Here is an 11687-nt window from a genome sequence, read left to right on the forward strand (position 1 = left end):
AAGGGAGAAGGGGTGACGGCGGGAGGAGAAGGGAGAAGGGAGAGAGAAGGGGCCGCAGGAGGCGCAGGGAGAAGGACGGCAGGGAAAGGGAGGAGGGAGGCGGCGAGGGCGACGAGGGGAGGCACGAGCGACCAGAGGGCGGGGGAGAAGGAGAAGGGAGGCAGAAGCGACGGGGAGAGGGAGAGGGAGAAGGAGCGGCAGATGGTGGAGAGGGAGGAGGGTGGCGGGCAGAGGGAGGAGGTGACGAGGGAGGGAAGGGAGAAGGGAACGATGGAGGGGAGGGAGAAAGGGATAAGGGAGGTCGCAGGTCGGGGGAGAAGGGAGGAGGGGAAGAGGTGGTTAGGGGGGAAGGGTCGGGCGGGCAGGATAGTGGGCGGGTAGGGGAAGGGGTAGGGGTAGTGGGCGGGTAGGGGAAGGGGTAGGGGTAGGTAGTGGGCGGGTGGGGGAAGGGGTAGGGGTAGGTAGTGGGCGGGTGCCCATGGGGGGGGCCATGGGATGGGGATAAAGGCGCGTACCCCCGTCCCGCGCTCGTGCGCGGGGCGGGGTAAAAAAATTTGCCGTGACGGGATTGAAATGGCACCGGGAAGACGGTACGGGTTTCGTGGACACGACCGAGGCGCATGGAGATTCGTAAAATCGAAAAAGGGCGCGTTCACGCGCAAAACGAGCGCGAGAAAAAACAGAAAAATAAAGAAAAATTAATAACTCCCAATCCGGACGTCAAAACGAAATATCGTAAAAACAAAAAGTGGGCAGGACGACAGGGGGGAAACAAGAAAAATATGGGACGGGGGTTCCGGGAGGGATAAAGGGCGGTCACGTGCAAAAAACACAAAAAACGAACCAAAAACGCAATTAAAAATCAATATCGAAAGATCCGTGCATCGGAATGAGGTGTGGAAAAAAGGAAAACTGTGCAGAAAGATGTGCCCGACAATCCTATCACATCAAAACATAATCCCGACTGAGAGAAGACGCGTTCACATGGAAAAAACCCAAAAAACAAACCCGAAAATGGGATCGGAAATTAATATCGGACAAACCGTTCACCGGAATGACGTGCAGTAAGAAGGAAAAATGTCCGCAGGAAGGGGTGGCACAGGGTTATTACATTAAAACGTAGTTCCGGCGGAAATAGGAGGGGTTCACATACAAAAAACTCCAAAAATACTCCCGAAAAGTCATTTAAAAATTAATAAGTAAAAATCCGGAAGTCGAAAAAGGGTGGAGGAAAAAGGAAAAAGGTAGGGGAAGGCACAGGGGACACGGCTGTCAAAGCAAATTGGAATTCCGATGCAAAAAGAGCAGGTTCACATGGAAAAATGTCAAAAATACGCACGAAAAAGTCTTAAAAAACCGGAAAATTAATAACGGACAAACCGTGTATCGGAATGATGCGGAATAAAAAGAAAAAATGTTAGGGAAAAAGCGATTGTCAGGGCTATGACATCAGATCATGGTTCCGAAGCAAGAAAAGCGCGTTCACATGGAAAACCGGCTAAATTGCAAAAAATGCTTCAAAAATTAATAACTCAAAAACCGTGCACCGGAACAAAGGTAGGTCAAAAGGAAAAATGGACAATTCAAAGGGAGGAACAGGGCTATAAGGTTGGATTGGGACTTTGGTGAACGTAGGACGCATTCACATGGCAGGACCTCAAAATCAAGGAATGAAGGAAAACTGCAAGGAAACAGCCCCAAGGGTGGGTGGAACATGTTGAGATGGCAAGCTCAACACATGTGGACATGGATGATGGACCGCCTGGTTAGATGAGTCCACACGTCTACACTTAGCACGTCGGTGGTCATTATGCATCTTACATGGCCACTAACTCATTACTTATTATATTCAGGTTGTTACACCTATTTACAGCTGGCATAGTTATAGCGCCATTCGACTAGTGTAGTCGGTTATGCATTGTTTGACTTAGTAGGCCACTTTCCTTTTATGTTGTATCTTATCTATACTTTGTGTACATTGTAAAGTGTGTGGAAGAAGAAGAAGAAATCAGCAAGAAAACGTTTTTGGCCTCCATCTCTCTTCTTGTCTCTTGAGTGAGCTTCTCCTTGTGCATTCTGTGTGTGTTCGGTGCAGCATCTTGAGCAACCCCCTCCACCACGCGATTCTTGACATGGTATCAGAGCCGCGCCATTGAGAGAGGCTGATTTCGAAGGTTGAAGCAAAGGAGAAGAAGCAAGGTTCGAGCAAGCAAGCCACGGGTAAGAAGCTCTCCCATCCTTCAACTCTTTCTCTTCGATAGTGCCTGTGGAGGCACTGGAAGCAGGGCAGAGCAAAAATCTCAGATTGCAGTGAGATTTGGTGTGCGTAAAGAGCGCTGTGTATTCTGCAGATAAGCCCTTTAGGGCTTACCCGCAGTTATTTTGGGCATTTGAGGCCGTTTCAGGGCCCGTTTTAGAGCCGCAAGGTTGCAGACAACAGTTTCGGGGTACACTGTGACTTCGACTGTATTGACCGAACGTGGGTGCGCAGGTTACAGATTTCAGATCTGTAAGTTCAAAGGTGTTTATCAGTGAGTAAACACAAGGTTTATCTGCAAACTGGTTGCAGATTGCATGTATTGTTGAGCAGACAGTAAAAAAGGCTGTCTGGTGTATTGCTGTGCACTACAGGTCAAGGGTTGCAGAAGATTTACTTGCTGTTGGTATTAATTTTGTGATAATGGCAGAGAACAGTGGAAGCCCTATCATTGAGAAGCTCGACAAGAACAACTACCCTTCATGGAAGTTCCGTGTCACGAACTTCCTTATTGGAAAAGGCCTCTACGAGTTCGTTTCAGGTGAAGAAAAGGAGCCGGAGGTGAGTGATCCTCCAACTGTAGAAGAGACAAAGGCACGAAAGGAATGGAATGCAAAAGACAAGAAGGTCATGTATTGGTTGTCTGCAGTAATTGACAATAACATGCTGGGACACATTAGAAATGCAGAGAATGCATATGCAGCTTGGACCATACTTGAAAGTATGTTTTCTGTAAATACAAAGGCACGAAAGATTCAACTCAAGCAAGAGTTGAATACATTGAAGAAAGGGAAGATGTCTATCAATGAGTATGCACTGAAGGTAAGAAGCATTGCAGATGCATTGGCAGCGATTGATGCAATGCCCGATGATGATGATTTGGTGTCGTCTACCTTGGGTGGACTTAACAATGAAAAGGCTTGGAAGTCTTTTGTAACTTCTGTATATGTCAGAAAGCCATTTCCAGATTTCGATGAGTTGGTCTCCCTTATGATCACTGAAGAGATCAACATGCAGAGTGAGACACCTGAAAGAAGTGGTGAACAGGTCCAAGCTTTCTACTCCAGTTCAGGAAGGGGACGTGGCAGGTTCTCTTCAAGAGGCCGTGGTACAGGACGTGGTAGTGACAACCAGCAAAACAGATTGAATCAACAATTTGGCGATATGCAGGTTTCAGGAGGTCGCAGTAACTTTAGAGGCAGGGGAAGCTTTAGAGGAAGAGGTGGATGGCAGAACAGAGGTTCTAACAACTTTGGTATTGTGTGCCACTACTGTGGAAAAACAGGTCATATTGCAGCCCAATGTTATGCTAAGAGAGATGATATCCGCAGTGGTAAGTTGCAGCAAGGAAACTATGCATCGTCTTCACGACAGAATGAAGATAAAAATGAACGTTTGTTCGTTATGCAGCATATGCTGAATGCTGTTACAGGAAAGGGAACACATGAAGATGTTTGGTATGTTGATTCAGGTGCATCCAATCATATGACCAGCCATGCAGAATGGTTTGGAGAGATGCAGGATTTGCAGAATGCAGGTTATGTGCAGACGGGTGATGACTCATGCCACCCAATTTCACACATTGGAAAAGTTCCCTTGTCCTTGCATGATGGTAAGACAAAGAGTCTTTCAGATGTATTACATGTACCATCTATTACAAAGAACTTGGTGTCAGTCGGTCAAATGGTAGAGCAAGGGCTGCAAGTCAGATTTAATGCAAAGGGCTGCTTTGTAGAAGACTTCAATGACAAGTGCAGGTTGGTAGCAAAGGGAAGTAGAGTTGGACGTATGTTCACTCTAGATGCTGGAATTCCTACTATGAATGCGGCTATGTATGCCAAAGGAAAAGGTGTTGTTGCAGACATTGAAATTTGGCACAAACGCATTGGACATGCAAATGTACAAAGGCTGAAATTAATGCAGTCCAAAGGGTTGGTTACAGGTTTGCCTACATTTAAAGTTGCAGAATTTCAGAAGGTATGTGAAGCATGTCAGTTTGGTAAGCAGGCAAGACAACCCTTTTCACATGACAGAGATGTAAGCAGAAATATCCTTGATGTTGTGCATACAGACATTTGGGGGCCTACACAAAATGTATCTCTTGGAGGCAGTTCATACTTTGTCACATTCATTGATGATTGTTCTAGAAAGCTGTGGGTATATTTTATGAAGGAAAAGAGTGAAGCTTTTGAGCACTTTAGAACTTTCAAGGCTGCAGTTGAAAGAGAAACAGGCTTGAAAGTAAAGTGCCTGAGGTCAGATGGAGGGGGAGAGTACCTCTCAAATGAGTATAGTGATTTTCTGAGGTCTCATGGGATAAAGAGACAGTTCACATGCAGGTATACCCCACAGCAAAATGGGGTTGCAGAAAGGAAAAACAGGCATATTGCAGAAGTTGCACGCGCCTTGATGGCTGAAAAGAATATGCCTAAGCATTTTTGGTCTGAGGCTGTTCATACTGCTGTTTATATTATGAACAAAACTCCCACAGCTGCAGTTCATGGTATGACCCCCGAAGAATGTTTTACAGGTAAGAAGCCTGATGTTTCACACTTGAAAGTATTTGGCTGCATTGCGTATGTTCATGTGCCAGATGAGTTGCGGAAGAAACTGGATCCAAAGGCTGAAAAGTGTATCTTTATTGGATACTCTTTAGAGCAAAAAGGGTATCGCTGTTACAACCCTGTCACATGTAAGTTCAGAGTGAGCAGGGATGTCATCTTTGATGAAATGAGCAGTTGGTATGCATCTAGTGGTGATGCATTGGATGATGATGATGATCATGACACTCATGTGCAGGCTGAAAAGCAAGAATCACGAACTCTTAGTGGACCAGAGACATCATCTAGTAGTCCTTGGTCTGGGAGACTAAGGAGTACCTCTACATCTTCAGGTGCATCTAGTAGCACTATAGGTAAAGACAAAGGAAAGAATAAAGTGTCAGAAGGCATTGATGCAGTTCTTGATGGAGACTCCAGTGGCTCAGAGATCTTAGATGATGAGCTTGGCATTCCTTCAGTGAGAACTCCAGGTGTGCAGAGAGCACGGGCTGATGCAAAGACTCCATTGAGTGATCTAGTGGTACGCAGGTCTAGCAGGGTGAGATACCCTGTTAAAAGATTTGGTTTTGAAGGTTATGCAGCTCACCATTATGCTTATATGGTGAAACTAGTTGAGGATGTTGAGCCTACATGTTTTGAGGAGGCTGTTGGTCATGCTCATTGGGATGCAGCAATGGATGAGGAGATGGCTGCATTAGAGGCCAATAAGACTTGGGATCTAGTATCATTGCCAAAGGGAAAGAAAGCTATTGGATGTAAGTGGGTTTATAAGATTAAGCACAATGCAGATGGTTCTATTAGCAGGTACAAAGCTAGGCTGGTTGCAAAAGGCTATGCCCAGACATATGGCATAGATTATGATGAAACCTTCAGTCCAGTTGCTAGGATGGCAACTGTCAGATGTGTGATTGCTTTGGCAGCAGCCAAAGGTTGGAGGTTGCAGCAAATGGATGTAAAGAATGCCTTCTTGCATGGTGATTTGCAGGAAGAAGTGTATATGGATCAGCCAGCAGGTTATGAAGATTTAGAGCATCCCACGTATGTGTGCAGGTTGAAGAAGGCACTCTATGGGCTCAAGCAAGCACCTAGAGCATGGTCTGACAAGATCAGAGAGTATCTTGTCAATATTGGCTTTTATGTTTCTGATGCTGATCACTCACTTTATGTGAGAAAGGGAGATGCAGGTTTGGTCATCATAGTCATCTATGTGGATGACTTGATTATTACAGGTGACAGTGATAGTGGGATTGCTGAAGTCAAGGACTTTTTGAAGAAGAAGTTTGAGATGAAGGATTTAGGTGAGCTAAGATACTTCCTTGGCATTGAGGTGATCAGATGTGATGATGGTATATGGCTGTCCCAAAGACAGTATGGCTTGGATATGTTGTCCAAGTATGGTATGACAGCATGCAAACCACTTTCAGTCCCGTTGGAGCAGAATGTAAAGCTGAGTGCTGATGTTGGAGATGAGATAGAAGACCCTACTATGTTCAGGAGGATAGTGGGGAGTTTGATTTACATGACTATTACAAGGCCAGACTTGAGCTACGCTGTTGGTCTTGTGAGTCAATTTATGCAAGTACCTAGAAAACCACACTTGGATGCAGTGAGACGCATATTGAGATATGTCAAGTCCACATTACATTATGGACTTTTCTATGAGGCAGGTACAGATGTACATGTGTTTGGATACACAGATGCAGATTGGGCTGGTAGTATATCGGATAGAAGATCTACCAGCGGATACATGTTCTCTCTTGGTAGTGCAGCAGTTGCTTGGAGCAGCAAAAAGCAATCTACAGTTGCTTTGTCGAGTACAGAGGCTGAGTATAGAGGTGCTGCTGTTGCAGCATGTGAGGTAGTATGGCTGCAAAAGTTATTGGCTGATTTGGATGTGCAGGTGGAAGGTCCAGTTGTCATTTATTGTGACAACATGAGCAGTATACAGTTGGCTAGAAACCCTGTGTTCCATGCCAGGACAAAACATATTGAGGTACACTACCACTTTGTGAGAGAGAAGGTACTAGCAGGTGAGATTGACTTGGTGTATGTCAGCACACAGGATCAGATAGCTGATATCTTCACGAAGGCATTGGGTACAGAGAAGCTTCAAAAGTTTGGAAGCTTACTTGGAGTTGCAGAGATGCAGTTGAGCTTGAGGGGGAGTGTTGAGATGGCAAGCTCAACACATGTGGACATGGATGATGGACCGCCTGGTTAGATGAGTCCACACGTCTACACTTAGCACGTCGGTGGTCATTATGCATCTTACATGGCCACTGACTCATTACTTATTATATTCAGGTTGTTACACCTATTTACAGCTGGCATAGTTATAGCGCCATTCGACTAGTGTAGTCGGTTATGCATTGTTTGACTTAGTAGGCCACTTTCCTTTTATGTTGTATCTTATCTATACTTTGTGTACATTGTAAAGTGTGTGGAAGAAGAAGAAGAAATCAGCAAGAAAACGTTTTTGGCCTCCATCTCTCTTCTTGTCTCTTGAGTGAGCTTCTCCTTGTGCATTCTGTGTGTGTTCGGTGCAGCATCTTGAGCAACCCCCTCCACCATGCGATTCTTGACAGAACATAACCGGGTGGCTGGGAGGGAACCCCATTAGGGTAAAAGCAAGGCAAGGCAAGGCATTCATGCATGAGCAAGATAAGGCACATGCAAAGGGGTATGCAATGTAGACGCGCAGGGACGCGTCCCCACACTTAAGACCTTAACGGATAGGGTTAACCGAACAACAGGGACCTAGGACCACGCCATAGACCATCCACTAACTTCCCCACACTTAAAACATGACCGGCACGAAAAAAACCAAAGTGTAGGGTTAGAAGAACTTGGCCCATTTCGTCAAGAATCAAGGTTGAGTGTCAATGGCACGTCCAGTGTGGTTGTCGGCGCTGGAGGGACCAAGGCCTCTTCTCGGCATACGTCCGCGTCATGGCAGGGACCACGCGGCAGCACCCAAGGAGGTAGCTGATGGAAGGAATCGCAGGAAATTCGTCGATGATGAGGGATATTGCACTCAACTCACAATCACTCAATTGGAATGAAAGAACAGTCACTCGCCCCATGACTGATATCACTTGAGGAAGAATGATTGAAACCCATATCTCATACCCGGTTTAGGAATCAACAAGGGGGAATGGTGCAGAAGGGGTATGCCAGGGTGCACAGTTGATGGTGCATCAGTGCATCCAACCCATCTGGCAAAGGTGCAAGGGGGAAGGCAAGGGAGCCTTACAGTGCAGTGTACAGAACAGGGTGATGTGTTTTGTGTTGACGGTAAAGACCCATCCCGTGGTTGCATAGGGAAACGGGAACATACCTGACTCCAAGTGTCGTAACGTCCCTCAATCTCACCTCTCGGTAATTGATTGAAGAAACTCCAGTCAAACTCAACCCACCCTCTGTCTCACGCTCTGTAGATAGATACAGGAGGGCAGCCTTTTCCTGAAACCCATTGATGTAATCCTCACAGTCACTTGTGCAAAGGGTGTATGCCTTGTGCGCATTTGATGGTGCAACAGTGCATCCCGCCCTGTGCCGGCATACGATGCGAGAAGGAAGGCCAGGGAGCCTTATGGTGCAGTGTACAGGGACAAATTGTGCTTTGTGCATTGAGAGGCCCATCCCGTGCGTGCAACACTTCATTCACACTTCTCACCTCTCATTCGATTTGAAGGGAAAAAACTGGTCTCTCGCCCCACCCTCTGTCTCACTCGTTGTTGATAATTAGATAGGGCAACCCATACTCACTTCCCCATCCGGTTAGGATGAAAGCTCACATCACTCAAGGGGTTGTCGATGAAGATCGCGTCATCAGTTGTTGAAGAGGCGTACCCAGGGAGGTAGCCATCAAATCGAACATTGTGTTGGACAGGAACATGTCGTCTGTAAAAGGACAATTGGTCACTTTGTAGAGGGACCCAGGACACAGCGTACCAAGGGAGGCAGCGTCGGAATTGGATCCTAGGGATATCAATTAATGAATCCGCTTTCTGGACTGCTGGGTGTTACCACCTTTTCCACAGCCAGCTTTTCGCCCAAGGGTGCTTACCACCTTTTCTTGGAACGAGGCCCGCTATGACAGGGAATTGCTTCCTTTTCTCTCATAACAGATTTGTTTATTTGTTTTTTTTTTTCTTCTTTTTCTTCTTTGGTTTTTTTTTTCTTTTTCTGATTTTCCCCTATTCCCGAGGGTGTTTCCACCTTTTCTCGAAGAATAGGTCGGCATGTCAGGGACCTAAGTCCTTTTCTCCCATGACCGATATGTTTTGTTTTCTCTTTTTCTCTTTTTCTCGAATTGAGCAAGAGAATGGTAGAACTACCATTTGTCAGAACCCACCTCGCCACTGATGCTGGTGGAAAATAGAGGATAAGAGATCAAGGCTGGAAGGGGGGTTTGAGGGGACAGAGGGTTGCGTCCACTTCATCAGGAGTGAGTGAAGAACGGCTATCAAAAGTAGCATCATAACAAGTACAGTGCCGCGCCAACGAGGGAAAAGATCAAGTGGCCGTAATTGTCAAGATCCCCAAGGAGGGAAGTACTTCTTCAGGCGATATCCATTGATCAGAAAGGGATCATCAGAGGCATCAACGGTCTATACTTGGACAGAGCCATTAGGGTTGACTGCAAGTACCTTATAGGGGCCCATCCACCGCTGCTGGAGCTTGCCACGAAACTTGCCAAAGCGTGAATCATAGGCTAGGACCAAATCACCTCCTTTGAACTCCTTGTGCTTGATGAAACTGTCATGGTAAGCCTTGCGTCGAGCTTGCGTGGCTTCCATGCACTGTAGAGCCATCCTACGAATTTCGTCCAAACATTCCAAGTGCAGGAGACGGCGTTGCAGTGAATCATCATCCCCCAAACGCTCTTTGATCGCCACTCTCAAAGAGGGCAATTCTAGCTCAACAGGAAAAACAGCTTCTGTACCATACACCAGCTGGAAAGGTGTCTGTCCCGTTGCTGCTTTATGGGAGGTTCTGTACGCCCAGAGGGCCTCTGTAAGTTGATCGTCCCAATCACGACGATGTGCAGCAATTGTTCTTGTCAGAATCGAGCAGAGGATACGATTGGTGACTTCAACTTGGCCGTTGGCTCTGGGGTAATAAGGAGTGGACTTGCGATGGCGGATCTTATACAACTCTGTCAACTCTTCCATGACTTTGTTGAGGAAATGAGTGCCTCTGTCACTTACCAGCTCTAAGGGACTGCCAAAACGGGTGATGATATTCTCGTACATGAACAGGGCCACGCTGTTACCATCGTCCCGCTTTAGGTCTTTAGCTTCACACCACTTTGTAATATAATCCGTACATACGAGGATGTATCGGTTCTGTTTCCTTCTGGTAGGAGGATCGATTGGACCTACGAAGTCAATGCCCCACTTCTCAAACGGCTTCAAAGGAAGGATAGGTTGCAGTGGCATGGCACTTGTCTTCGTGGGTTTCCCCATTCTTTGACAAGCATCACATCTTTTACAGTAATCATAGGAATCTTTGTGAATGGTAGGCCACCAATATCCTGCTAGCAGAGCCTTCCTGGCTGTAGCTTCTCCTGCAAAGTGACCTCCACATGGCTCGTCGTGGCAAGCCTTCAGAACAATCCCAATCTCATCCCCTGCAACACATCTTCGGAGCACTTCATCTTTTCCCTTCTTGTACAGTGCACCGCCGAGCAGGGTGTAGGGGGCTGATTCAAGCATGAGCTTCTTCCTTTCCCGACTAGAAATACCAGGAGGGTACTGTTGGGTTGCTAGCAGATTGGCAATGTCTGCATACCAGGGAGTTACAGTTTCTACCAAGAATAGGGAAGCATCAGGGAGGTCTGGATCATCCTGCTCCTCGTCTGCAGTTTGTGGGATACACGACAGATGATCAGCCAGAACATGGGAACGACCGGGCTTAGTAATCACCTCAAAGTCGAACTCCTGGAATAGAAGGAGCCATCTCATCATTCGTCCTTTCACATCTGCTTTGTTCATCAAGAAGGACAGGGCCTCATGATCCACATAAAATTTAAAGTGGGTGGATAGGAGATAATGGCGAAACTTCTCCAGGGCAAACACCATTGCCAAGCACTCCAGCTCTATCACTGTATAGTTTCGTTCCCTATCAGTGACTTTTCGGCTTGCATAATAGATCGGTTGATCCAACTTTGAGGAGCCCTTCTGGCAGAGGACTGCGCCTAAGCCTTCAATTGATGCATCAGTGTGTACGTGGAACTCTTTTGTCCAATCAGGAGGTTGCAAAATGGGTGCCTCAATCAGACACTGCTTCAGAGTGTGGAAGGCTTTGTCACATTCTTCCGTCCAAGTAAACTCTGCATCTTTCCTCAGAAGCTTGTGCAAGGAAGTTGCCTTTGTTGCAAAATGGGCTATGAACCTTCTATAGTAACCCACATGGCCTAGGAATCCCCTCAACTGTTTGAGGTTGGTGGGTGCTGTCAGAGCTGCGATCTTTTCAATCTTTGCAGGGTTTGTTGATATCCCTTGTGCAGAGACAATGTGGCCCAACAGAACTCCAGAAGAAACCCCAAAGATGCATTTGTCGGGGTTGAGGGAAATCCCGTACTCCCGGCATCGATCAAAGCATTGCTCCAGGTGGTCCCAGTGTTCACTGATCAAACTATAGACATAGAAGTCATCCAAATATACTTCAATAAAGTCGTGCACATGATTCTGAAATGCAGCCATCATGACTCGTTGGAAAGTAGCAGGGGCATTGCAGAGCCCAAATGGCATCACTCGGTAAGCGTAGGTCCCCCATTCTGTGGTGAAGGTTGTTTTGGATTGGTCTTCTTCTGCGATTTGGACTTGGTTGTATCCGCTGAATCCATCCAGAAGAGAATAAAG

Source organism: Lygodium microphyllum, chromosome 24, assembly GCF_053477565.2.
Source record: "Lygodium microphyllum isolate KBCC chromosome 24, Lygodium_microphyllum_v1.1.10, whole genome shotgun sequence".
Classification (NCBI taxonomy): domain Eukaryota; kingdom Viridiplantae; phylum Streptophyta; class Polypodiopsida; order Schizaeales; family Lygodiaceae; genus Lygodium; species Lygodium microphyllum.